This window comes from Crotalus tigris, unplaced genomic scaffold, assembly GCF_016545835.1.
Source record: "Crotalus tigris isolate CLP2741 ecotype Arizona unplaced genomic scaffold, ASM1654583v1 scf7180000024363.772921, whole genome shotgun sequence".
Taxonomy (NCBI): Eukaryota; Metazoa; Chordata; class Lepidosauria; order Squamata; family Viperidae; genus Crotalus; species Crotalus tigris.
Window position 1 is genome coordinate 349,360 of NW_024100531.1, and position 25,672 is coordinate 375,031.

At 45.5% G+C, this 25,672-nt stretch overlaps 1 protein-coding gene across 10 annotated transcripts in view; it reads right to left on the reverse strand.

Moving 5' to 3' along the window:
• LOC120301006 (teneurin-4-like) overlaps positions 1-25,672 on the reverse strand; it is a 612,847-nt gene that overhangs the window by 346,287 nt on the left and 240,888 nt on the right. For all 10 annotated transcript variants that reach the window (XM_039327639.1, XM_039327638.1, XM_039327645.1 and 7 more), the window contains exon 2: positions 15,537-15,640. The gene's annotated coding sequence lies outside the window, so the exon portion shown is untranslated. The remainder of the gene's footprint in view (positions 1-15,536; positions 15,641-25,672) is intronic.

Below are 25,672 nucleotides of genomic sequence, written 5' to 3' on the forward strand. Positions count from 1 at the left end.
AAGGGAGGAAGGGAGGGAGGAAGGATAAAGGAGGGAGGGAGGAAGGAAGGATAAAGAAGGGAGGGAAGAATGATAAATGGATAAGGGAGGGAGGGAGGAAGAAAGGAAGGATAACGAAGGAAGAAAGAGAGTAAGGAAGGAAGAAGGGAGTGAGGAAAAAAGGAAGGGAGGATAAAGAAGGAAGGGAGGAAGGGAGGGGGAGGAAGGAAGGAAGAAGGGAAGGAGGAAGCAAGGATAAAGAAGGGAGGGAGGAAGAAAGGGAAGGATAAAGGAAGGGAGGGAGTAAGGGAGGAAGGGAGGGAGGAAGGATAAAAGAGGGAGGGAGGAAGGAAGGATAAAGAAGGGAGGGAAGAATGATAATGGATAAGGGAGGGAGGGAGGAAGAAAGGAAGGATAAAGAAGGAAGGGAGTAAGGAAGGAAGAATGGAGCGAGGAAGAAAGGAAGGGAGGATAAAGAAGAAAGAGAGGGAGGGAGGGAGGGAGGATAAAGAAGGGAGGGAGAGAAGAAGGGGAGGAAGAAAGGGAGGAAGGATAACGAAGGAAGAAAGGGAGTAAGGAAGGAAGAAGGGAGTGAGGAAAAAAGGAAGGGAGGATAAAGAAGGAAGGGAGGAAGGGAGGGGGAGATAGGAAGGAAGGAAGAAGGGAAGGAGGAAGCAAGGATAAAGAAGGGAGGGAGGAAGGAAGGATAAAGGAAGGGAGGGAGGAAGGGAGGAAGGGAGGGAGGAAGGATAAAGGAGGGAGGGAGGAAGGAAGGATAAAGAAGGGAGGGAAGAATGATAAATGGATAAGGGAGGGAGGGAGGAAGAAAGGAAGGATAACGAAGGAAGAAAGAGAGTAAGGAAGGAAGAATGGAGCGAGGAAGAAAGGAAGGGAGGATAAGAAGGAAGAGAGGAAGGGAGGGAGGGAGGATAAAGGAGGGAGGGAGAGAAGAAGGGGAGGAAGAAAGGAAGGAAGGATAAAAAAGGAAGAAAGGGAGTAAGTAAGGAAGAAGGGAGCGAGGAAAAAAGGAAGGGAGGGAGGGAGGATAAAGGAGGGAGGAAGGAGGGGAAGGAAGAAAGGAAGGAAGGATAAAGAAGAAAGAAAGGGAGTAAGGAAGGAAGAAGGGAGCGAGGAAAAAAGGAAGGGAGGATAAAGAAGGGAGGAAGGGAGGGAGGGAGGATAAAGGAGGGAGGGAGGGAAGCAGGGGGAGAGGGAAGATAAAGGAGGGAGGGAGAGAAGAAGGGGAGGAAGAAAGGAAGGAAGGAAGGATAAAGAAGGAAGAAAGGGAGTAAGTAAGGAAGAAGAGATCGAGGAAAAAAGGAAGGGAGGATAAAGAAGGAAGGGAGGAAGGGAGGGAGGGAGGATAAAGGAGGGAGGGAGGGAAGGAGGGGAGGAAGAAAGGAAGGAAGGAAGGATAAAGAAGGAAGAAAGAGAATAAGGAAGGAAGAAGAGAGCGAGGAAAAAGGAAGGGAGGATAAAGAAGGAAGGAAGGGAGGGAGGGAGGATAAAGGAGGGAGGGAAGGAGGGGGAGGGATGGAGGGAGGGAGAGGTAGGAAGGAAGGAGGGACGGAGGGAAATATGCCATTAAAAGGAAGATAATGATCTCCATTTATGTACAGACATACATACATATACTTGTAAATGACATTCAAACAAATGGTGCTTTTCAGGAGCATTAAGGTTTCCTCCCCCCCCCCCACCCTCAATGGCCTAAAACGAAAATATTTCGAAGCCCCATGAGATTCCATAAAGACGAAAACATTTCTGGGCCTAATCCAGGCCTCTCTTTGCCCCCCCCCCCAAGGTCTCCCTTCTTTCCACCCACCCATTGCTAAGCAACAGGGCATTCTTTCCCTAATCCCCTTTCTTTCAAAAGGGATTACAACTCCCGGCTCCCGGGGAAACTTTTAGAAATGCCAATAAAATATCTGCAGCTTTTCCCCCCACCCCCGCCTTTCTCTGACCGTCCAGCCCTCAAACCTAGCTTGAGGGTCCCCCAATTCCTGAGTCCTAACCTTGCTCACACACAGAAAACCTCCTTCTGAGGCTTCCAGGCCTGCCTGCAACTATTCCTAGGGTGTGATTCAGCTCGTGTAGAAATGCTGCTGTTTCCTAATTGCAAATAACCCTTAATTTCTCCTTTTTTTTTTGCCAGGATAGGATATGGGGTCTTCAAACAGGGAAACTGTTCGACAGTTCAGGTAGTCCTCAAGTTACAACAGTTGGCTTAGTGACCGTTCAAGGTTACACCTGCACCATTTTGACAGTTACAGTATTTGTACCATCCCCATGGTCACGTGGTCAAAATTCAGACGCTTGGTATTTATGACGGTTGCAGTATCCCAGGGACATGTGATCCACTTTTGCGACCTTCCGACAAGCAAAGTCCATGGGCAAGCCAGATTCATTTAATTGGGTTACTAACTTATCAACTGCAGTGATTCACCTAAGGTAGGACTAGAACTCACAGTCTCCTAGTCATTGGCCCAAAGACATTCAGCCAGCTTTCATGTCTAAGGCAGGACTAGAACTCACAGTCTCTTAGTGGTTCGCCCAAAGCCACCCAGCCAGCTTTCATTTCTAGGGCAGGACTAGAACTCACAGTCTCCTAGTCATTGGCCCAAAGCCACCCAGCCGGCTTTCATATCTAAGGCAGGACTAGAACTCACAGTCTCCTAGTCATTGGCCCAAAGCCACCCAGCCGGCCTTCATGTCTAAGGCAGGACTAGAACTCACAGTCTCCTAGTCACTGGCCTAAAGTCACCCAGCCAGCTTTCATATCTAAGGCAGAACTAGAATTCACTGTCTCCTAGTCATTGGCCCAAAACACCCAGCCAGCTTTGATTTCTAAGACAGGACTAGAACTCACAGTCTCCTAGTCATTGGCCCAAAGCCACCCAGCCGGCTTTCATGTCTAAGGCAGGACTAGAACTCACAGTCTCCTAGTCATTGGCCCAAAGCCACCCAGCTGGCTTTCATATCTAAGGCAGGACTAGAACTCACAGTCTCCTAGTCATTGGCCCAAAGCCACCCAGCCGGCCTTCATGTCTAAGGCAGGACTAGAACTCACAGTCTCCTAGTCACTGGCCTAAAGTCACCCAGCCAGCTTTCATATCTAAGGCAGAACTAGAATTCACTGTCTCCTAGTCATTGGCCCAAAGCACCCAGCTAGCTTTCATGGCTAAGGCAGGACTAGAACTCACAGTCTCCTAGCCATTGGCCCAAAGCCACCCAGCCGGCCTCCATGTCTAAGGCAGGACTAGAACTCACAGTCTCCTAGTCATTGGCCCAAAGCCACCCAGCTGGCTTTCACGGCTAATACACGAATTGAACTCACAGTCTCCGGCTTTCCTGCCTGGTGCCTTAATCACCAATCAATCAATCAATCAATCAATCAACCAATCTTCTCTCTCCAATACTCCGAAAGCAGTACTAGACGTGGTGTATTCTGATGTAGATATTTGTAGATTTGAGGTGGCTTCTGGATAGACTTCTGGAACAGTTTTATCCATCCCATTTTGGATCCTCGGGACCTTTGAGAAGGTTGTAATATTGCAAAAGGTTGAAGGGAAAAAAGAGGGGGAGGAGGACTCGCTAAAAGATGGATGGACTCAGCTGCAACAGCAGCACACTCCACTGAGAGATCTAAAAGGCCAGCTCAAGACAGATCGCTGGGGAGAAAGTCTATCTGTGTGGTTGCGAGGTGCTGATGCTGAGTGATGGCCCTGAAGCAGTCAGCTGAAGGAGAAATCACCCCCTCCATTCTTCAGACCCAAAATTAATGGAGAATTTTCAGTGGCCGCTCATGCCGGATCTGCTTCTCAGATATCTCTGGGAATAGGAGCCAGCCCTGTGCTGCAGCTGCCGAAAAAACCAATGCGCTCCTAGGCTGCATTAACAGAGGGAGAGAATCCAGATCACGTGAAGTTCTAGTGCAGTGATGGCGAACCTTTTAGAGACCCAGTGCCCCAAAACTGGCCCTGCCCCCACTCCACCCTCCTGTCCCCCCACTCTGTCCCCCCATCCCCTGCCTGCCCACAGGACCACTCACCGCCTCCAGGGCCTGCCGCAGATCGCCCAGGCAGCCCAGCAGTGCTATGGCAGCCACGCCCTCTGCCCGCGCCCTGCAGCATCAACTGCATGATGGGGCATGAGGGCAGAGTCTTGCCTATGCTGTCTGGCTGCCATGTCCTTCAGGGGGGCTGCTGGAGAGGAGGGGGTCATGGGGGGAGGCAAGGCTGGGGCAACAGCACGGGTGCCCATAGAGAGGGCTCCGAGTGCGCCTCTGGCACCCGTGCCATAGGTTCGCCACCACTGTTCTAGTGCCTTGGTAAGGCCACATTTGGAATATTGCACCCAGTTTTAGTCGCTATGATGTAAAAAAAGATATTGAGACTCTGGAAAGAGTGCAAAGAAGAGCAACAAAGATGATTAGGAAACTAGAGGCGAAAACATATAAGGAACGGTTGCAGGGATTGGATAGGTCTAGTTTAATGAAGAGAAGGACCAGGGGCGACATGATAGCAGTGTTACAACATCCAAAGGGCCGACCCAAAGAAGAAGGGGGTCAATCTACACTCCAGAGCACATGAGGGCAGGATAAGAATCAATGGACAGAAAGGAGAGAAGCAACCTAGAACTAAGGAGAAACTTCCTGACAGTGAGAACAATTAACTAGTGGAACAACCTGCCTCCAGAAGCGGTGAATGCTCCAACACTGGAAGTTTTTAAGAAGAGACTGGACAGCCATTTGTCCAAAATGGTATAGGGTTTCCTGCCTGAGCAGTGGGTTGGACTAGATGACCTCCAAGGTCCCTTCCAACTTTATTATTATTATTATTATGGATCATCGCACAGTCAGCCAGATGTTCAGACTGGATTTGGCATTTTGTCTACCTATCGAGTCCTTACCCAGGACCTGGGATAGGCAGGTGTGGATGTTTGATGGTATGACAGGTATCGTCGCAGGATGGAAGCAGTTCCTAGTAAGGCCACCTTTTGCAATTGACTAATGGCGAATTTGTCAATGCCAATGCCAATGGTGTTCAAGTGGTGCTCCAGTTGTTTTGGGATTGCACCCAAGGTTGTTTTTTTTTTGTTGTTATTATTATTACATGGATCGCCACCAAACACTTCATACACCCATCTCTCTTGACTTGTCTGCAGATACCTTTAGGGGGAACCGCAGCTTAGCCAGACTATACAGTGAATATCAAAAAAGGAGATGCTGAATTTTCCCACTTCCTCTTGAATGTTCTTGCGATTCAGTGGGAGAGAATGAGAAGTGAGGGGCTGGTGGCGGTCCCAAATCGTAGGCCCCGCTTCCAATTTGTGGATCTTCGCCTCAATTAACTTCTGGCTTTCCAATACAGGGTGGAGTGTCCATTGTGGAGGAAATCAATATTTAAGTAGCAAGGAGAACAGAGAGTCCTTGCCAACACTGGATGGAGGGAGCAGAATAACTAAGAACACCCAAGAAGCTGCTTCATAAGAAAAAAGGCTAGTTTCAGGGCACGCTACAGAGACTTCTTCCTCTCTGTGTGTTATGTATGTGAATGGGCAGACATACACTTTCTTTTGAGAACAGGCAACAGAATTTCATTTTGAACATGGGCCAGTGTGCTCCTAATAAAAATGACAATAAAGGTTATCTTTATCGAATGCTGGATCACTTGTAACTGCCTGTCCAGATGGGATTCAATTCCATCTCCTCCCCCCTCCCCAGAAAAAAGGAAGAGAAGGAGGAGGAGGATGAGGAGGAGGAGGACAGAGAGAGAGAGGAAGAAGGAAGAAGGAAGAAAGAAGAAGAAGAAGAAGAAGAAGAAGAAGAAGAAGAAGAAGAAGAAGAAGAGGAGGAGGAGGAGGAGGAGGAGGAGGAGGAGGAGGAGGAGGAGGAGGAGGAGGAAGGAGAAACGTCCTGACAATTAGAACAATTAACCAGTGGAACAACCTGCCTCCAGAAGTGGTGAATGCTCCAACACTGGAAGTTTTTAAGAAGAGACTGCACAGCCATTTGTTTGAAATGGTATAGTGTTTCCTGCCTGAGCAGGGGGTTGGACTAGATGACCTCCAAGGTCCCTTCATTATTATTATTATTATTATTATTATTATTATTATTGTTGTTGTTGTTGTTGTTGTTGTTGTTGTTGTTATAATTATTATTATTATGAAAAAGGAGGAGGAGGAGATTACAAGGCAGAGCAGAATAAAACATTACTTTAAAGAGCCTTTTACATAATGACTTTCCAAACAGAATAATGGGAGGACCTCTCAGCAATGCCACCACAGGGAATCACAATATACAATAGTAGTTGGCTGTTTGCAATGTTTATGAATCCTTGTCCAATTCCGCAGTTTCAGATTTCTGCCCAAGATGGGAAGATGGAGATTCCGTATCAGAAGTTAAAGCTCTGGCCCTTTTTGGTGGAATTGACTCTCCTCTTGATAAAAAAAAAAAAAAAACTAGCCTCATCTTTCTCTTTGTATAGCATAAAATTTCAGGATGAGAATTCACGACAAAGGAAGAAATTATGGTGGAACAGCTTCAACCAGAACAGAGCTGGAACGGATTCCAGAATGGATTCCAAAACGGAAGCTGGAAGCTTAGATGAAAAATAATATTCTTTCCACTATGAATCATTGGAGATTAACCATGTCCTGGTCACCATGATACAAAAAAAGATGTCGAGACCCTGGAAAGTGTGCAGAGAAGAGCAACAAAGATGAACAAGGGCCTGGAGCCTAAATCATATCCCAAATGGCTGAGGGAGCCAGGGATGTCTAGCCGATTGAAGAGATGGAGTAAGGAGAACATAACTGTCTTCCAGTTCTTGAGGGGCTGTCACAGCGAAGATGGGATTGACTTATTCTCCCAAGCACATGAGGGCAGGACAAGAAGTAATGGATGGAATCAACCGATGGGACAATTTGCCTTCAGAGGTTGTGGGTGCTACAGTGGGCTCAGTGCTGCACCATTTCTTCTCTCTTTAATCAATTCCCTTCTCCGTTGAGTTTTTCAGAGGCAAACAGCTCATTACAGACAGCTGCCTCCTCATTACAATCCACCCCCCCACCCCCTCCCAGAATCTTCACTGTGAATGCGAAGCTTTAAACTACTAGTTTTCGGCTGAAAACTCTGAATTCACCTTCCTGGGTTCATTACCAAGTCAAACAACCTGCGGGCGCCATTTTGAGCCTCGTAAGAATGGAAGGCTGAGTCAACCTGGAGCCAGTGGGAATCGAACTGCCGAACTGCTGGCAGTCAGCAGAAGTAGCCTGCAGTACTGCATTCTAACCACTGCGCCACCACAGCTCATAGATCCCAAGACTGTAGACTACATTGGGAAATCAAAAGATCTTCAGGAAGCGCTATCATGCTACGCCAAGGAAATGACATGGATGCACGTGGATAAGGAGGCCAGGACTCAACTTGAAGGACACCTTTAGAAATTGATGAAGATTATAGAGCCAAAGAAGAGACTCTGAAGTTTATCTAGTCCAGTGCTTCTCAACCTTGACAATTTTAAGGCATGTGGACTTCAACTCCCAGAATTCCACAGCCAGCATTGCTGGCTGTGGAATTCTGGGAGTTGAAGTCCATATGCCTTAAAATTGTCAAGGTTGAGAAACACTGATCTAGTCCAACTTCTGCTCAGCAAAGAATGCCTCAAGCTTGAGTGATTGCATAAAGACCAGTCTTGGATAACCTTTTGTCAGAAATGATATAAGGCAGAGGTCCCCAACCTTGGTCACCTTAAGACTTGTGGACTTCAACTCCCAGAATTCCTCAGCCAGCTTGGCTGGCTGAGGAATTCTAGGAGTTGAAGTCCACAAGTCTTAGTGACCAAGGTTGGAGACCCCTGGTACAGGGTGTCCTATTCGAGCGGAAGATCCAAGATCCAACTCTATTATTCTATATTCTATGTTCATTAAAGAGAGATCCAACTTATAAGTCAGAAGACATTTCCTGACAGGGAGAAGAACAATTAATCAGTGGAACGACTTGCCTCCAGAAGTTGTGGGTGCTTCAACGCTGGAGGTTTTCCAAAACAGACTACACCAGGGCTTTTCAACCAGTGGTACGGGTACCACCTGTGGTACATAGGCACCTGGCAGGTGGTACGCGACCATCCTAGAAAAATGATAGCGGGGAGGGGAATGAGTTGAACCGGTGGCAGCACCGCACAAGCCTGAGCGGAAGTGCCAGAATAAGTGTCGCTTTCCAGTTGATCGGCGTTTCTTCAAGGCTGTCAGGGCTCAGCGGAAGCGCCAGGATCAGCGCCCGGCTCCAGCTGGAGCTCGGCCCTGATCCTGGTGCTTCTGCTGAGCCCTGAAGAAGCACCAATCAGCTGGAAAGCAGCACTGATCCTGGTGCTTCTGCTGAGCCAAGAAGAAGCGACGATTAGCTGGAATGTTGCAGCATCTCCAGGGTCTTGTGATTTACATTCAGATGCTTGGCGACTGATTCATATTTATGACGGTCACAGTGTCCCAGGGTCATGTGAAGTGACCAAAACCTGCTGCAACCACCCAGCAGACGGGGGGAATAAAAACCTAACACCCCCCACCCCCACTGCCAATCCTCAATAGAAATGCTCACAACAATGAAAATCTTGGACAGGAGGAAGAGCGCCACCGGGCAGGCAGGCAGGCAGGTGTCTTGCTCGGCTGTGGCTTGGGGGGCTCTTTTTTCAGGGCCATTGTAACTTCGAACAGTCACTAAAGCGAACTGTTGTAAGTCGAGGACTACCTGTACTTTATCACTTTTTTCTTTTTCTTTTTTTTGTCATCAAGTTTTTGACACCTTGCTAGGCGACCGGTGGTACTCGGATGTTGCCATATCCTAAAAGTGGTACAATGGGTGAAAAGGTTGAAAAGCCCTGGACTAGACAACCATTTGGCTGGGATAGTATACAGTTTCCTGCCTTGAACAGGGGGGTGGACTAGAAGATCTCCGAAGTTCCTTCCAGTCATAGGAATCTATGTTCTAAATATCTAGAAACAGGCTGAAGATCTAAAACGAATCTTCTGCAGTAGACAATGATTCTATCAGAAATGCAAAACAAGGCCTTTGTAGGAAAGTTAATAACCCCCCCCCCCAAAAAAAACCCTGGAGACAATGGTAAGAAATATAGGAAAATAGCAAGAGGTTGGATAAAGAGATTCCTGGAATTTAGGGGAATCTTCCGTTCCCCAAATATTCCATCTAGAACAGGGGTAGGCAACCTTGGCTCTTTTATGACTCGTGGACTTCAACTCCCAGAATTCCTGAGTCAGCCATGCTGAGGGGAAAGGGAGAGGTTTCCAAGCTGAGCCATGCTGGCTCAGGAATTCTGGGAGTTGAAGTCCACAAGTCCTGAAGGAGCCATAGTTCCCCCATGCTGGCTCAGGAATTCTGGGAGTTGAAGTCCACGAGTCATGAAGGGGCCACAGTTCCCCCATGCTGGCTGAGGAATTCTGGGAGTTGAAGTCCACCAGTCATGAAGGGGCCACAGTTCCCCCATGCTGGCTTAGGAATTCTGGGAGTTGAAGTCCACGAGTCATGAAGGGGCCCTAGTTCCCCCATGCTGGCTCAGGAATTCTGGGAGTTGAAGTCCACGAGTCATAAAAGAGCCAAGGTTGCCTACCCCGATCTAGAATGTTATCTTTACCTTTAGAAACGTCCTCACACTTTTTTCCACGAGTCCTTTGTGAATGAGCTTCATCCAAATCCATTGGGAAAATTCAAGATCCGAAGGGAACTTGATGGATTTGACTTTTTTTTTTTTTTTGCACAAAGGCATCGTCTGTGGATTTGGGAGACGTTCTCAAACCCTGCCAGAACGAAAACCTTAGGATTACAGGATGTGTCACCAAATTTTTGTTATGAAACAGGAGTGACAGCAGCTATGCATAGAGGCAGATGAAAATTTGACTTTGAAGCAGGAGCAAACCTACGGGGGTTTGGTTAAGGGAGAGAACAGCTCCAAGACAAGTTCAGGAAGGAATGCAGGTCTTGCTCTGTGCCATAAGACTGAGTTTCCTGGGATTTCAGCATGGAAGAAAGAACAACTCTCTGCATAAAAAAAAGATTTCACTTCCTTGCAACTACATCTCTTTACTTAATTAAATAATTCATGACCTTCTCAGAGCAGTCTGTGTCACAACCTAGAATGCAAAACAATAACACTACGGTTGTGAGTTAACAGAATAACAGAGCTGGAAGAGTAGAATAGAATAGAATAGAATAGAATAGAATAGAATAGAATAGAATAGAATAGAATAGAATAGAAACTATGGAATGGAATGGAATGGAATGGAATGGAATGGAATAGAATAGAATAGAATAGAATAGAAGAGAAGAGAAGAGAAGAGAAGAGAAGAGAAGAGAAGAGAATAAGGAATGAATAGAATAGATATACGGAATAGAAGAAGAGAACAAGAAATGAATAGAATAGAATAGAATAGAATAGAATAGAATAGAATAGAGCTGGAAGGGACCTTGGAGGTCTTCTAGTCCAGCCCCCCGCTCAAGCAGGAGAACCGATACCATCTCAGACAAGTAACTGTCTAGCCTCTTCTTAAAAATCTCCAGTGATGGAGCACCCACCATTTCTGGTGACAAGCTGTTCCACTGCTTAACTGTCCTCACTGTTAGGAACTTTCTCCTTAATTCCAGGTTGCTTCTCTCTTTGGTCTGTTTCCAACCACTGTTTCTTGTCCTGCCCTCTGGTGCTTTGGAGAATAATTTGAATAACAAGAATAATAAGAGGGGTCTTCTAGTCCAATCCCCTACTGAAGCAGGAGACTCTGTACCATTTTAGACAAATGGTTGTCAAATCTCTTCTTAAAAACCTCCAGTGTATGTATGTATGTATGTATGTATGCATGTATGTATGGATGTAGGTATGTATGTGTATATATATATATATTTGTTTTCTGAGGTTTTTGCGGGTGTTTGTATGTAGGTCTTTGGTTATTCGGGTTTTCTCCCGCGTAAAATTGGAAGTGTCTTGGCGACATTTCGACGAAGTCCCATTCGTCATGTTCAGGCTGGTGTTTTCAGCTTCGTGCTTCGAGGAGCAATGTGTGGTCTTAGCTGTTTCTTCCTTTTAACTGCCAGTGGGGGTATGAACTGATTGGGTGGGAGCTTGGCTGTGTTCTGATTGGGTGGAGGTGTGTTCTGATTGGTTAGGGGCGTGGCTGTGCTCTGATTGGCTGGGGGTTTGGCTGTGCTCTGATTGGCTAGGGGTTTGGCTGTGCTCTGATTGGCTGGGGGAGTGTTCGTTTGGTTGTGCTCAGGTTAGTCTGAGTTGCAGGGAGGTTTAAGATTTTGGGCTGCCTTGCTATTTTTTGGCTTTGTGTTCGTGGTTGTGCCTCATCTTCATGGAGGGTGTCAGTTTGCTTCATGTATGGATTGGAGGGGTTTAAAGTGGCTAATGATGCAGCTGTAGTCTGGCTTCTGGTTTGTGGTCGTGCCTCATCATCGGTGTGGCTTTGGGTTTGCTTTTTGCGTGGATATGTGATGGTGACATCCTGTGTGGTTTTTGTGAGTGTGGGTCTGGTATCATTTTTTGTGTTAGAGAGTCGTTTGTCAATAAGGGCGGGTTTCCAAATGGCTGGTAGGCGGGAGGTATCATCTCGCTTGTTCATGCTGTGTGGGCACATATATATATGTAGGTCTTTGGTTATTCGGGTTTTCTCCCACGTAAAATTGGAAGTGTCTTGGCGACGTTTCAACGAAGTCCCATTCGTCATCTTCAGGCTGGTGTTTTCAGCTTCGTGCTTTGAGGAGTAATGTGTGGTCTTAGCTGTTTCTTCCTTTTAACTAAGACCACACATTGCTCCTCAAAGCACGAAGCTGAAAACACCAGCCTGAAGATGACGAATGGGACTTCGTCGAAACGTCTCCAAGACACTTCCAATTTTACGTGGGAGAAAACCCGAATAACCAAAGACCTACATACAAACACCCGCAAAAACCTCAGAATATATATATATATATATATATATATATATATATATATATATATATATATATATGTGTGTGTGTGTGTGTGTGTGTGTGTGTGTGTGTGTGTGTGTGTGTGTATGTATGTATAGTATGTATGTACATGTAGTCCTCAACTTACAACAGTTCAGTCAGTGACCGTTCAAAATTATAACGGCACTGAAAAAAAGTGACATTTTTTTCACATTTACGACCATTGCAGCATCCCCACAGTCACGTGATCAAAATTCAGGCACTTAGCAACTGACTCATATTTATGACGGTTGCAGTGTCCCAGGGTCACATGATCCCCTTTTGCGACCTTCTGACAAGCAAAGTCAATGGCGGGGGGAAGCCAGATTCACTTAACAACCATGTGACTAACTTAAACAACTGTAGCGATTCGCTTAACAACGGTAGCAAGAAAGGCGATAAAATGGGGCAAAATTGACTTAACCAAAGTCCCGCTTAACGATAGAAATTTTGGGCTCAATTGCAGTCGTAAGGTGAGGACTGCCTGTATAAATATATTGTTTCCCCAACAAACCTAAACATCCTGTGCTGAAACAGCAACCTTTGTGTAATGCTCAAGTGACTAACAAGCAGGAAACAACTGCCACGATTGTAGAGGATCTGATAATTGAATTCACCAAGGATAACGATGTTGACCCCATCTGGAATTAAACCAGGCGTTCAGCTTGTAAGGGCTGCTTGCATTAATTCTAATTGCCCAGATTTGGCAATTCGACATGGTACCGCTGAGAGGATAAAGAACAGGTAACTAATGAGTACTATCTGCTATAAATTAGTTGATGTAAGATGTTGAGAAATAGAATATACTCAAGACGTGTATCCTGAACATTAGATCTCGTGATGAACTGTGATAACGGGAACTGGGGTTATTTAAAACTTGGAAATTATAAATATTATGTTAAATTTAAATATTCATGGGAAACTAAAAATTGGGAAAAACTAATTAGGACATTTATTGTCTATAAAGATTGAATGTTAAAATAACTAGGATATGTATAAGCCAGGGGTAGACAACCTTGGCTCTTTTATGACTCGTGGACTTCAACTCCCAGAATTCCTGAGCCAGCCATGCTGAGGGGAAAGGGAGAGGTTTCCAAGCTGAGCCATGCTGGCTCAGGAATTCTGGGAGTTGAAGTCCGCAAGTCATGAAGAGGCCATAGTTCCCCCATGCTGGCTCAGGAATTCTGGGAGTTGAAGTCCACGAGTCATGAAGGGGCCATAGTTCCCCCATGCTGGCTCAGGAATTTTGGGAGTTGAAGTCCACGAGTCATGAAGGGACCATAGTTCCCCCATGCTGGCTCTGGAATTCTGGGAGTTGAAGTCCACAAATCATGAAGGGATCAAAGTTTTCCCCATGCTGGCTCGGGAATTCTGGGAGTTGAAGTCTACGAGTCATAAAAGGGCCAAGGTTGCCTACCCCTGATATAAGCTAAAAATTATTGATAAATGTAAGAAAGGTATTTTTATTTAATTGATATAACAAGAATTGTATTAGTTTAAATGTGAGACAGTAAATACTAAGGGGAAAAGAGAGGAAATATTTAATGTAATAGTTTGAGATCTCTACTAAAGATACTTGTATGTTATTGAATGATCGGTTAACTCAACCGCCATGTTGCTTTTTAAATATTCAAATGTAAAATAAGAAAATCAATAAACTTTTCTTTAAAAAAAAAAAGAGTACTATCTGCTTGTTTTTACTAGCAACCTTAGGGAAGAAAAGGGATACGGGCAGTCCTTGACTTACAGCCACAACAGATTCCAAAATTTTGGTTCCTAAGTGAGACACTGGTTAAGTGAATTTTGCCCCATTTTGCAATCTTTCTGGCCACAGGTGTCAAGGGAACCATTGAAGCTGTTAAGTTAGGTACACGGTTAAGGGAACCCGGCTTCCCCCGTTGATTTTTCTTGTCAGACGTTGGCTGGAAAGGTTGCAAATGGCGATCACAGGAGCCTGGGATACTGCAAATAAATGCATGCTGGTTGCCCAAATTTTAATCACGTGACTCTGGGGATGGTCTGACGGTTTTAAGTCTGAGGACCAGTTGCAAGCTATTTTTTGCAGTCCGTCATAACTTCAAAAGGCGAATAGAATAGAATAGAATAGAATTTAGGAATAGAATTTAGGAATAGAATAGTACAGAATTTAGGAATAGAATAGAATAAAATAAATAGAATAGAATAGAATTTAGGAATAGAATAGAACAGAATTTAGGAATAGAATTTAGGAATAGAATAGAATAAAATAAATAGAATAGAATGGAATAGAATTTATGAATAGAATAGAATAAAATAGAATTTAGGAATAGAACAGAACAAAACAGAACAGAACAGAATAGAATAGAATAGAACATGATAGAATAGATTAGAATAGAATTTAGGAATAGAATAGAGTGGAATGGAATGGAATAGAATAGAATAGAATTTAGGAATAGAATAGAATAGAATAGAATAGAATTTAGGAATAGAATAGAGTGGAGTGGAGTGGAGTGGAATGGAATGGAATAGAATAGAATAGAATTTAGGAATAGAATAGAATAGAATAGAATAGAATAGAATAGAATAGAATAGAATTTAGGAATAGAGTGGAGTGGAGTGGAGTGGAGTGGAATGGAATGGAATGGAATAGAATAGAATTTAGGAATAGAATAGAATAGAATAGAATTTAGGAATAGAATAGAATAGAATAGAATTTAGGAATAGAATAGAATAGAATAGAATAGAATTTAGGAATAGAATAGAGTGGAGTGGAGTGGAGTGGAATGGAATGGAATAGAATAGAATAGAATTTAGGAATAGAATAGAATAGAATAGAATAGAATAGAATAGAATAGAATTTAGGAATAGAGTGGAGTGGAGTGGAGTGGAGTGGAATGGAATGGAATGGAATAGAATAGAATTTAGGAATAGAATAGAATAGAATAGAATTTAGGAATAGAATAGAATAGAATAGAATAGAATTTAGGAATAGAATAGAGTGGAGTGGAGTGGAATGGAATGGAAGGAATGGAATGGAAGGAATGGAATGGAATGGAATAGAATAGAATAGAAAGTAGACTAGGCTAGATTAGGCTAGAGAATAGAATGGAACGGAACAAAACAGAACAGAATAGGAATAGAGCTGGAAGGGACTTTGGAGGTCTTCTATTCCAGCCCCCTGCTCAAGCAGGAAAACCTATACCATCTCAGACAGGTTGCTTCTCTCTTTGGTCAGTTTCCAACCATTGTTTTTTTGTCCTGCCCTCTGGTGCTTTGGAGAATAGCTTGACTCCCTCTTCTTTGTGGCAGCCCCTCAAATACTGGAACACCGCTATCATGTCGCCCATGTTTTTTCTTTTCTTTAGACTAGCTGAACCCAAGTCCCATTAAATGAATGGTTGTAAGTTGTAAGTCAAGGACTATCTGTAATTGTAATCTTTACGTTCTCAAATTAGACACCACGGTCTCCTTCTTCCCATCAGCAAATCTTTTTAATCACCTTCCAGAGAGATTACTCCGAGTTGAAATGAAGGCGGGTTCACATGGAAAACACACAGGATTGACAAAAATTGGATACCTGGCGCCATCACAGCGGGTTCAGGAACAGTGACGGTCGGAAACTCTGCAGATCTGTTCTCGGTATCTTCCCTTCTAGTTTTGACGGCAGTGCAGAAAACCATTCTAAGAAAGAAAAGCGATGTATCTTAGATCCTCGGAAAGCCGAACAATTAAACTCAGCGGTCTGTTTGCAAGCAAATGAAACACACAATTAACCAATTAATTAGGAGGAGAAATAGCAGGCTGAAATCTAGACGGGACTAGAACTCACGTCTCCTGGTGATTGACTGAAAGCCACTCAGCCAGCTTTTATGCTAAGGTGGGACTAGAACTCACCAGCTCCTGGTGATTGGTCCAAAGTTACCCAGCCAGCTTTGATATCTAAAGTAGGACTAGAACTCACTGTCTCCTGGTGACTGGACTAAAGTCACCCAGTTGGCTTTCATGCCTAAGGTGGGACTAGAACTCACTGTCTCCTGGTGATTGGCCGAAAGCCACTCAGCCAGCATTCACAGGCCAGGCAAGACTAAAGCTGCTTTCTACTTGGTGCTTTAACTACTAAACCCAATAGATACTAAGAGATAAGTGGGAGGTACAAAGGAGATGGGCGGTTAAGAAATATCAGTTACAAATAAAGAAATAAAATAAATTCTTGTTGCCAGCACCAGGGTGCAGGGCAAAATGCTCTCTGGAGGTATACATTTTCCCAATGGCTGTTCATATTTTCCACCACACTTTTTGCCCTCCTATTTATCCATTTCTCTCTCAGGGAGAAGAGAACAAAACCACCAGGCACAGAATATAGGTAGTCTTGAATTTGCAACCACAATGGAGCTATGATGTCTGTTGCTAGGTGAGATATTTGGTAAGTGAGTTTTGCTCCATTTTACAGCCTTTTGTTCTATCCCAGCCTTGTGTTAAAGGCACAAGGACCAAACCCCTGTGATACAATAGGCTGGAGACTTTAAAACAAAACAAACCCCTTTTAATATGGGTGACAAACCTGTCAAATAGTCCAAAACACAAACAGCAAAACTCAAATCCAAAGGAAGGAAATAATCCACAGGAAACACGATGCAAACAGAAGAGTAGTCACAAGCAAGCCTTCAGCAACCAGCACCGCCCACACCTCCTCTTTTTATACAGCAGTCCCAAGGCATTGCCTCTCATTGCCTTCTCCTTTTACTCTGGAGTTGCTGTATTGACTGCTGCTGATTTACTCTTGGTAATTGATGATGTGTGCGAGCATCAATTAGCAAGTCCATCAGGTGTGAGTCCTCCGAGTCTGACTCATTCTCCTCACACAGCTGAGCTTCATCAGGAACACAACTGGAGGGCCCAGGCTCTGCATCAAACCGTGAGTCCTGTAATTCATCAGAGCCTCCCTCTGCCCCTGATGGCCCTTCCAATGCCTCCTCCACCTCCTCCTGAGACTCAACTGTTGGGAGCACAGGCTGGCACGGAATCACAACACCTTTCTCGTCACAGTGGTTAAGTGAAGCACTGTGGTTGTTAAGTTAGACACATGGCTGTTAAGCGAATCGGGCTTCCCCCATTGACTTTGCTTGTCAGAAGGTCGCAAAAGGGGATCATGTGACCCGGGGACACTGCGACCGTCATAAACATGAGTCAATTGCCAAGCACTTGTATTTTGAGCATGTGATCGTGGGGACGGTACAAAAGTCGGAACTGTGAAAAATGGTCATAAGTCACATTTTTCAGTGCCGTTGCAACTTTGAATATCACTAAATGAACATTTGTAAGTCAGGTACTATCTGTATGAGGTATTACCTCAGAATTGTCAATTGCCACTCAGTCAGGCCTTGATTCTCAACTCCATTGACCGTCCCTTTCATTGTAATAAATACGTTTTCTTCCTAATCCTAACTTGAACCATTTTGTTTTTATTGGTTCTGTAATGTGTGCAAACATTTGTAATTGAATTGTCAGCTTGGGTAAATGCACATAATGGAATTTTCAATGGCGGAAACGTGAACCATGTGTCAAATAAGGCTGCTAAAATGAGGAAGCATTGCTTCCCTGTTTTGCAAGCCTGCAAACGGTTACAGAACATAATATAATAAGCTTTTCATCCGTTACATTACGAGATTGCGTAGCGTGGACTGGTATCAATTAAAAAAAATGTCCTTTAAAAATAATTTCCCTCACTATAAGCATATCCCTAGCTGTTATAATTGGTAAGTTTGTGGACTTCAACTCCCAGAATCCCTCAGCCAGCTTGGCTGGCTGGGGAATTCTGGGAGTTGAAGTCCACAAATTCTAAAGTTGCCAAGTTTGAGATCCCTGTGGTAAATTCTCACAGGTTAAACTGAATAGCATAGCTGGCTGAGGAATTCTGGGAGTTGAAGTCCACAAGTTCTAAAGATGCCAAGTTTGGAGATCTCTGCTTTAGATCAGGCATGTCCAACCTTGGCAACATTAAGACCTGTGGACTTCAACTCCCAGAATTCCACAAGTCTTAAAGGTGCCAAAGGTTGGACGCCCCTGCTTTAGATAATCCACCTGCATACAGGTAGTCCATACAAGGTAGTCGTAACCACAATGGAGCCCAACATTTCTGTTGCTAAGCATGACAGCTGTCAAGTGAATTTGCTCCCATTTTACGACCTTGCTTGCCACAATTCTTAAGTGAATTGCTGAAGTTGTTAAACTGGTAACACCGTTGTTAAGTGAATCTGGCTTCCCCCATTGACTTTGCTTGTCAGAAGGTTGCAAAAGGGGATCACATGACCCCGGGACACTGCGACTGTCATAACTGTGAACCACTTGCGAAGCATCTGAATTTTGTTCATGTGACCAGGGAGATGCTGCAAGAGTCATAAGTGTGAAAAACGGTTGCAGGTCACTTTTTCCAGTGCCATTGTAACTTCAACCGGTCACTAAGCAAATAGCTGTAAGTAAAGGGCTACCTGTACATGGATTTTGCAAGGACAGAGGCCCTGAGATTCAGTGCCATTTTGTAGTATTGATCTGCTTGATTTTTAAGAAGAGATTGGACAACCATTTCTCTGAAATGGTATAGGGCGGGGGTAGGTAACCTTGGCTCTTTTATGATTCGTGGACTTCAACTCCCAGAATTCCTGAGCCAGCCATGCTGAGGGGAAAGGGACAGGTTTCCAAGCTGAGCCATGCTGGCTCAGGAATTCTGGGAGTTGAAGTCCATGAGTCATAAAAGAGCCAAGGTTGCCTACCCCTGGTCTAGGGCAGGGCATTGTCTTTTAGGATAAACAGGAGCCACCAGTCGCCTGTGTGATGATCAAAAAAAAAAAAAAAAAAAAGAAAGAAAAAAAAGAAAAAAAGAAAAGAAAAAAAGAAAAAAGTGATAAAGTACAGGTAGTCCTCGACTTACAACACTTCGCTTAGTGACTGCTTGAAGTTACAATGGCACTGGAAAAAATGCCCCCCAAGCCACAGCCGAGCAAGACACCTGCCTGCCCGCCCGGCGACGTTCTTCCTCCTGTCCGAGGTTTTCATTGTTGTGAGCATTTCTGTTGAGGATTGGCGGCGGGGGTGGGGTGGGGGGTGTTTGGTTTTTATTCCCCCCGTCTGCTGGGTGGTTGCAGCAGGTTTTGGTCACTTCACATGACCCTGGGACACTGTGACCGTCATAAATATGAACCAGTTGCCAAGCATCTAAATGTAAATCACAAGACCCTGGAGATGTTGCAACATTCCAGCTGATTGGCGCTTCTTCTGGGCTCAGCAGAAGCACCAGGATCAGTGCCGAGCTCCAGCTGGAGCCTGGCGCTGATCCTGGCGCTTCCGCTGAGCCCTGACAGCCCTGCAGCTCCAGCCGTCTCTCGCTCAGGCTTGTGCGGTGCTGCGCCAGTTCAGCTCATTCCCCTCCCCCACTACCACTTTTCTAGGAGGGTCGCATACCACCTGCCAGGTGCCAATGTACCACAGCTGGTACCCATACCACTGGTTGAAAAGCCCTGATCTAGGGTCTCCTGCTTGAGCAGGGGGTTGGACTAGAACAGGGGTCTCCAACCTATGAGCCACAGCCCACTACCGGGCCGTGGTCTTTTGGCCAGTGGGCCATGGAAATGGCTGGCTGGTGTACACACGTGTGCGCACGCAATCCCCCCACTCCCACTAGTGCCCGTGGCCCCATTTGCGCATGCATGCGGGCATGAATGGGCTATTAGCACCGGCTGTGCGTGTGCAGCCCATTTGCGCATACCTGAACGGGGCTGATAGCGGCAGGTGGATGCACGGCCTGTTTGGACATGCGCAACCGGGGCCAGTAGTGCCACACCGGTGCACGGGGTGCTGTTTGTGTGCATGCGTGTGCACCAATTTGGAAACCTCTCTCCTTCCCTCCAGGCCATGAGCCTGGAAAGGTTGGAGATCTTTGGACTAGAAGACCTCCAAGGTCCCTTCCAATTTTAGTTTGTTATTCTGTTATTTTGAATAAGCTTGTTTTTTGTGTTAGAAGCCAGCGTTTTTGAAGAGCTGAAATTCATCAGGCTGTACAGGGACTTTCAAAAACAACTCCACATTTTCAATGCACGGTGAATACCGTTTGTAGGACTTTCAGGTGGTGGGGGGGAATCAAATCCACAGGAAACCTGTCAAAAAAACACCACCACCATTTCTTTCCAAAACTGCCCCTGCTGCCTTTAATTTAAATAAGATGTTTTAACAGGCTTTTATGTTCTGGTTGCTTAGCATCCTTCACATCTAGCGTCTTAGGTGGACCTTCATTTTCCCCCCTCCCCCCCCGCCCCAGCTTCATTCCGTGTGTGAGTCACACATGGTGTGTTTAATGAATCATGCAGCCCAATCTACAGATTGCAACATGTCGAAAACACCTCTTGATGTTTGCATGCAGCTCCCGCGAATTTCGGCCTGCTTGCCTCTCCTCGGGGTGCGAGGCTGGCGGCATCACCGCTGGGCCCCCTGATTAATTCTGAATTATTTTAGCTTCATCCGTTCGAAGTGCCAAATCAGACAGAGCAGTCCACAATGGCCAGGCATATTTAATCACGGTGCAGAATAAAGTTAGCTTTGGAAAGCATCTGAGGACGGTGTGCTATCGTCCCCAGCGGGCACATCACTCAATAGCCGGAGCAATGCAGCCCGTGGCGGCTTGGACAACTGCCAGAGCCAATTACCAAATCTTTGAGGTTGGGATTTTAAGGCACTTTTATTTTATTTTTTTAATTATTTCTTTTCCTTGCCTTGGGTCAAGTTCAGCCCCAATTTAAATTTCCCAAACGGCTGCATCTTGCATAACTCAGCAGGCCTGAGGATTGAAAAGGCACCCGCCTTGATCCCGAAGCCTCCAGCCTTTCCCTTTTTAAGTCTAGGGCAGGGGTCCTCAACCTTGGCAACGTTAAGACTTGTGGACTTCAACTCCCAGAATTCCTCAGTCAGCATGGGGGAACTATGGCCCCTTCATGACTTACGGACTTCAACTCCCAGAATTCCTGAACCAGCATGGGGGAACTATGGCCCCTTCATGACTTGCGGACTTCAACTCCCAGAATTCCTCAGCCAGCATGGGGGAAACTATGGCCCCTTCATAACTTGCGGACTTCAACTCCCAGAATTCCTCAGCCAGCATGGGGGAAACTATGGCCCCTTCATGACTTGCGGACTTCAACTCCCAGAATTCCTCAGCCAGCATGGGGGAACTATGGCCCCTTCATGACTCGTGGACTTCAACTCCCAGAATTCCTGAGCCAGCATGGGGGAACTATGCCCCCTTCATGACTTGCGGACTTCAACTCTCAGAATTCCTCAGCCAGCATGGGGGAACTATGGCCCTTTCATGACTCGTGGACTTCAACTCCCAGAATTCCTCAGCCAGCATGGGGGAACTATGGTCCCTTCATGACTTGTGGACTTCAACTCCCAGAATTCCTGAGCCAGCATGGGGGAACTATGGTCCCTTCATGACTTGTGGACTTCAACTCCCAGAATTCCTGAGCCAGCATGGGGGAACTATGGCCCCTTCATGACTTGTGGACTTCAATTCCCAGAATTCCTCAGCCAGCATGGGACTGAGAGAGAGAGGAACTGGCCAAGCTAGTTAGTGGCACTGGCTTAGTGACTAAGGTGGCACTAGAATTCAATATCTCCCTGTTTCTAGCCTGGGGCCTTTAGCCGCTATACAGGTATCCTCGACTTTAGACCACAATTGAGGCCAAAATTTCAGTTGCAAAGCAAGACAATTGCTAGGTGAGTTTCCTCCCATTTTATGACCTTTCTTACACAATTGTTAAACGAATCATTGCAGTTGATAAGTTAGTAATAGGGTTGTTAAGTGAATCTGGCTTCCCCATTGACTTTGCTTGTCAGAAGGTCGCAAAAGGGGATCACATGACCCTCAGGGACTCTGGACCATCACAGATAACATGCCAGTTGCCCAGTGTCCAAATTTTGATCACGTGACCATAGGGGTGCTGCAACGGTCATAAGTGTGAAAAATATAACCTTGAATGATTACTGAGTGAATGGTTGTTATGTTGCACAGCGCAACTGATGATGTTCCCTAGTTGGGTAATGAAATGTCTGCAAGAAAACCACCAAGCTCAGACACCACCAAGGACCCCACAGTCGTCGTCCTCCTCCTCCTCCTCCTCCTCCTCTTCCTCCCTTGTGCTCTTCCTCCACTCCACAAACTCCCTCCATTCTAGCACTGATGATGTTCCCGAGTTTGGTAATGAAATGTCTGCAAGAAAACCACCCAGCTCAGAGAGCACCAAGGACCCCACAGTCGTCATTGTCCTCCTCCTCCTCACTGCAACCCTCACTCTCTTCCAGAACTGATGATGTTCCCTAGTTTGGTAATGAAATGTCTGCAAGAAAACCACCAAGCTCAGAAAGCACCAAGGATCCTACAGTCGTCCTCCTCCTCCTCCTCCTCCTCCTCCTCCTCCTCCTCCTCCTCCTCCTCCTCCTCCTCCTCCTCCTCCTCACGGCAACCCTCACTCCCTTCCAGCACTGATGATGTTCCCTAGTTTGGTAATGAAATGTCTGCAAGAAAACCACCATGCTCCAAGAGCACCAAGGACCCCATAATTCTCCTCCTCCTCCTCCTCCTCCTCCTCCTCCTCCTCCTCCTCCTCCTCCTCCCTTCTGCTCTTTCTCCACTCCACAAATTCCCTCCATTCCAGCACTGATGATGTTCCCTAGTTTGGTAATGAAATGTTTGCAAGAAAACCACCAAGCTCAGAGTGCACCAAGGACCCCACAGTCGTCGTTCGTCTCCTCCTCCTCCTCCTCCTCCTCCTCCTCCTCCTCCTCCTCCTCCTCCTCCTCCTCCTCCTCCTCCTCCTCACTGCAACCCTCACTCTCTTCCAGCACTGATGTTCCCTGGTTTATTATTGAAATGTCTGCAAGAAAACCACCATGTTCAGAGACCACCAAGGACCCCACAGTTCTCCTCCTCCTCCTCCTCCTCCCCACTCCTCCTCCCCTCAACCCTCACTCTCTTCCAGCACTGATGATGTTCCCTAGTTTGGTGTTGAAAACCACCAAGCTCAGAGAACATCAAGGACTTCTCCCTAGTAGCTTTGTTCAAGACATCATGAACCAGCCAAAATCAATGGGGAAGCCAAATTCACTTAACAACCGTGTTACTAACTTAACAACTGCAGTGATTCCCTTAATCACTGTGGCAAGAAAGGTCGTAAAATGGGGGGAAAACTCATTTAAAATTGCCTCACTGAGCAACAGAAATTTTGAGCTCAATTGTTGTTGTATGTTGAGGACTTATTATAAACTCCTGGGAATAATTCCCCATTTTTCTCTCTCTCTCTCTCTCTCACTAAAATACCAGAGGAGAACTTACTCCAAAAATATGGCAAAGCTACAAGCCGAAAGTTTAGGGAGCCACTCAGAGAAAAATCAAGCTGACAGACATCTGTCATTAGAACAAAGGCTCTCTTAAAAGAATTATTTTGAGAGCAGCACCCTAATTTGTGTATGTGCCTGTTTATGGCACACAGGATGCACATTTCAGTGGCCCAGAAGTAACTTAAGCAAGACAGAATAATCCACCGGGATGTGGGGTTATTTTTAGAGAAAACCTTCTCCATCCAGCCTTTAATAAATAAGTAACGCAGGAAATCTTAAAAGAAAGCCAGCAGAGCAGCAATCAGCACGTGACTCCAGTTGTTCTTAGCAACACAACCCACAAAAACTATGTTCTATTTGAATCTTTTATATGTTATGGGATTTTGAACTTGGAATAGCTGCATGGAGAGGCTGAGAGGCTGGTTCAGGGGTAGGCAACCTTGGCCCCTTCATGACTCGTGGACTTCAACTTCCAGAATTCCTCAGCCAGCATGGGGGAACTATGGCCCCTTCATGACTTGTGGACTTCAACTCCCAGAATTCCTGAGCCAGCATGGGGAAAATGGCCCCTTCATGACTTGTAGACTTCAACTCCCAGAATTCCTGAGCCAGCATGGGGGAACTATGGCCCCTTCATGACTTGTGGACTTCAATTCCCAGAATTCCTCAGCCAGCATGGGGGAACTATGGCCCCTTCATGACTTGAGGACTTCAACTCCCAGAATTCCTGAGCCAGCATGGGGGAACTATGGCCCCTTCATGACTTGAGGACTTCAATTCCCAGAAATCCTGAGCCAGCATGGGGGAATTATGGCCCCTTCATGACTTGAGGACTTCAACTCCCAGAATTCCTGAGCCAGCATGGGGGAACTATGGCCCCTTCATGACTTGAGGACTTCAATTCCCAGAAATCCTGAGCCAGCATGGGGAAAACTTTGGCCCCTTTGGCTGGCTCAGGAATTCTGGGAGTTGAAGTCCACGAGTCGTAGAAGAGCCAAGGTTGCCTATCCCAGATCTCGTTGAATACATTTCTATCTAATGTAACTTTGGAGCAAACGGAAAGAAAGGATTAGGAGCAATGAGTTTGGATTTGATGTACCCCTTTTCTTTGGCAGAAAAAAAAAAGTCTCTTTTGAGCTGGATTTGATCCCTGGGCCTTTTTAGGAACAATAAGAATAACAACCATAAAAGAACAACATCATGAACAACAAAGAATAACAATAAGAAGCAGAGAAGAGCAACAAAGATGATCAGGTGACTGGAGGTTAAACCATATGAAGGACGGTTGCAGGAATTGCGTACCCCACCCACACTGTAGAAGTCATTAGCCCCATCACCAGGAAAGCAGGATATGATAATAGGATTAAACCACAGATATCAAGGCCTAGAAAAACACTCAGAAATAGCCTCAAAGTTCATGCCACAGGAACAGGAAACTATTCCAAACAAGGCTTAGAGGGGGTATAAAAACCTACTGCCCATGTGCTCAACTCCTTTTTCCTCTCCTCTGCTCTTTCTTGCAAGGACCATCTTTCTGCCTCTTCAATAAACTGTAACCTTCTTCTCAAAGCAGTTGCTTATTTATCCCCGGCTTGGATGAACCAGGATGAAGACTTTAATCCAACACTACAGTCTTCTCCAAGGACATATGTTTTTAACTTCCTGATGCAGTGTTTCTCAACTGAAGTGTGGACTTCAGTGCCCAGAATTGCCCAGCCGTCATACTGGCTCCTGGCTCCTCACGCTCATATGTGATAAAATATTCTACGTTTTAAATTCTTGCACGCTGCCCAAAGTCATTTCCATCATTTCTGTGAAATGAGTGGCTACATAAATCATATAAATCAATACACGAAATAAGGACAATGCAAAATTACTGGCTCTACGCTGGCATAAAGCACATGTTTGCATTCCCAACCTGGTTTTTTTTTTTTTAAAGCACATGTCCAGAACACATTCCTGTTTCTTGCAGTGTTTTAAAACAGCAGGAAGTGCTCTGTGGTGCCTCTCCACCTCTGAACATGTGCTTATATGACTTTCTTTCATCCCCTTCCATCACTTTATCAACTAGCACCAGCCAACATCTGCAGGAAAAGTAATGCTCACGGTTTCATTGGCCAAAGGGCTCTCGCTAAGGCAGAAGAATTTGGCTTTTTTTAAAAAAAAACACCCACTGCAGGTCCTCTGAACAACAAAAACACACTCCATTTTGACCGAGTTTGAGTACAAAGCTTCGTAATGTGGCATTTTCATGCCACAGAGATCCTCTTTCCAGGAAGACCAGACTGGATAGAAGCCGAGATGAGCTAATTCTACTTGATTGTAAAG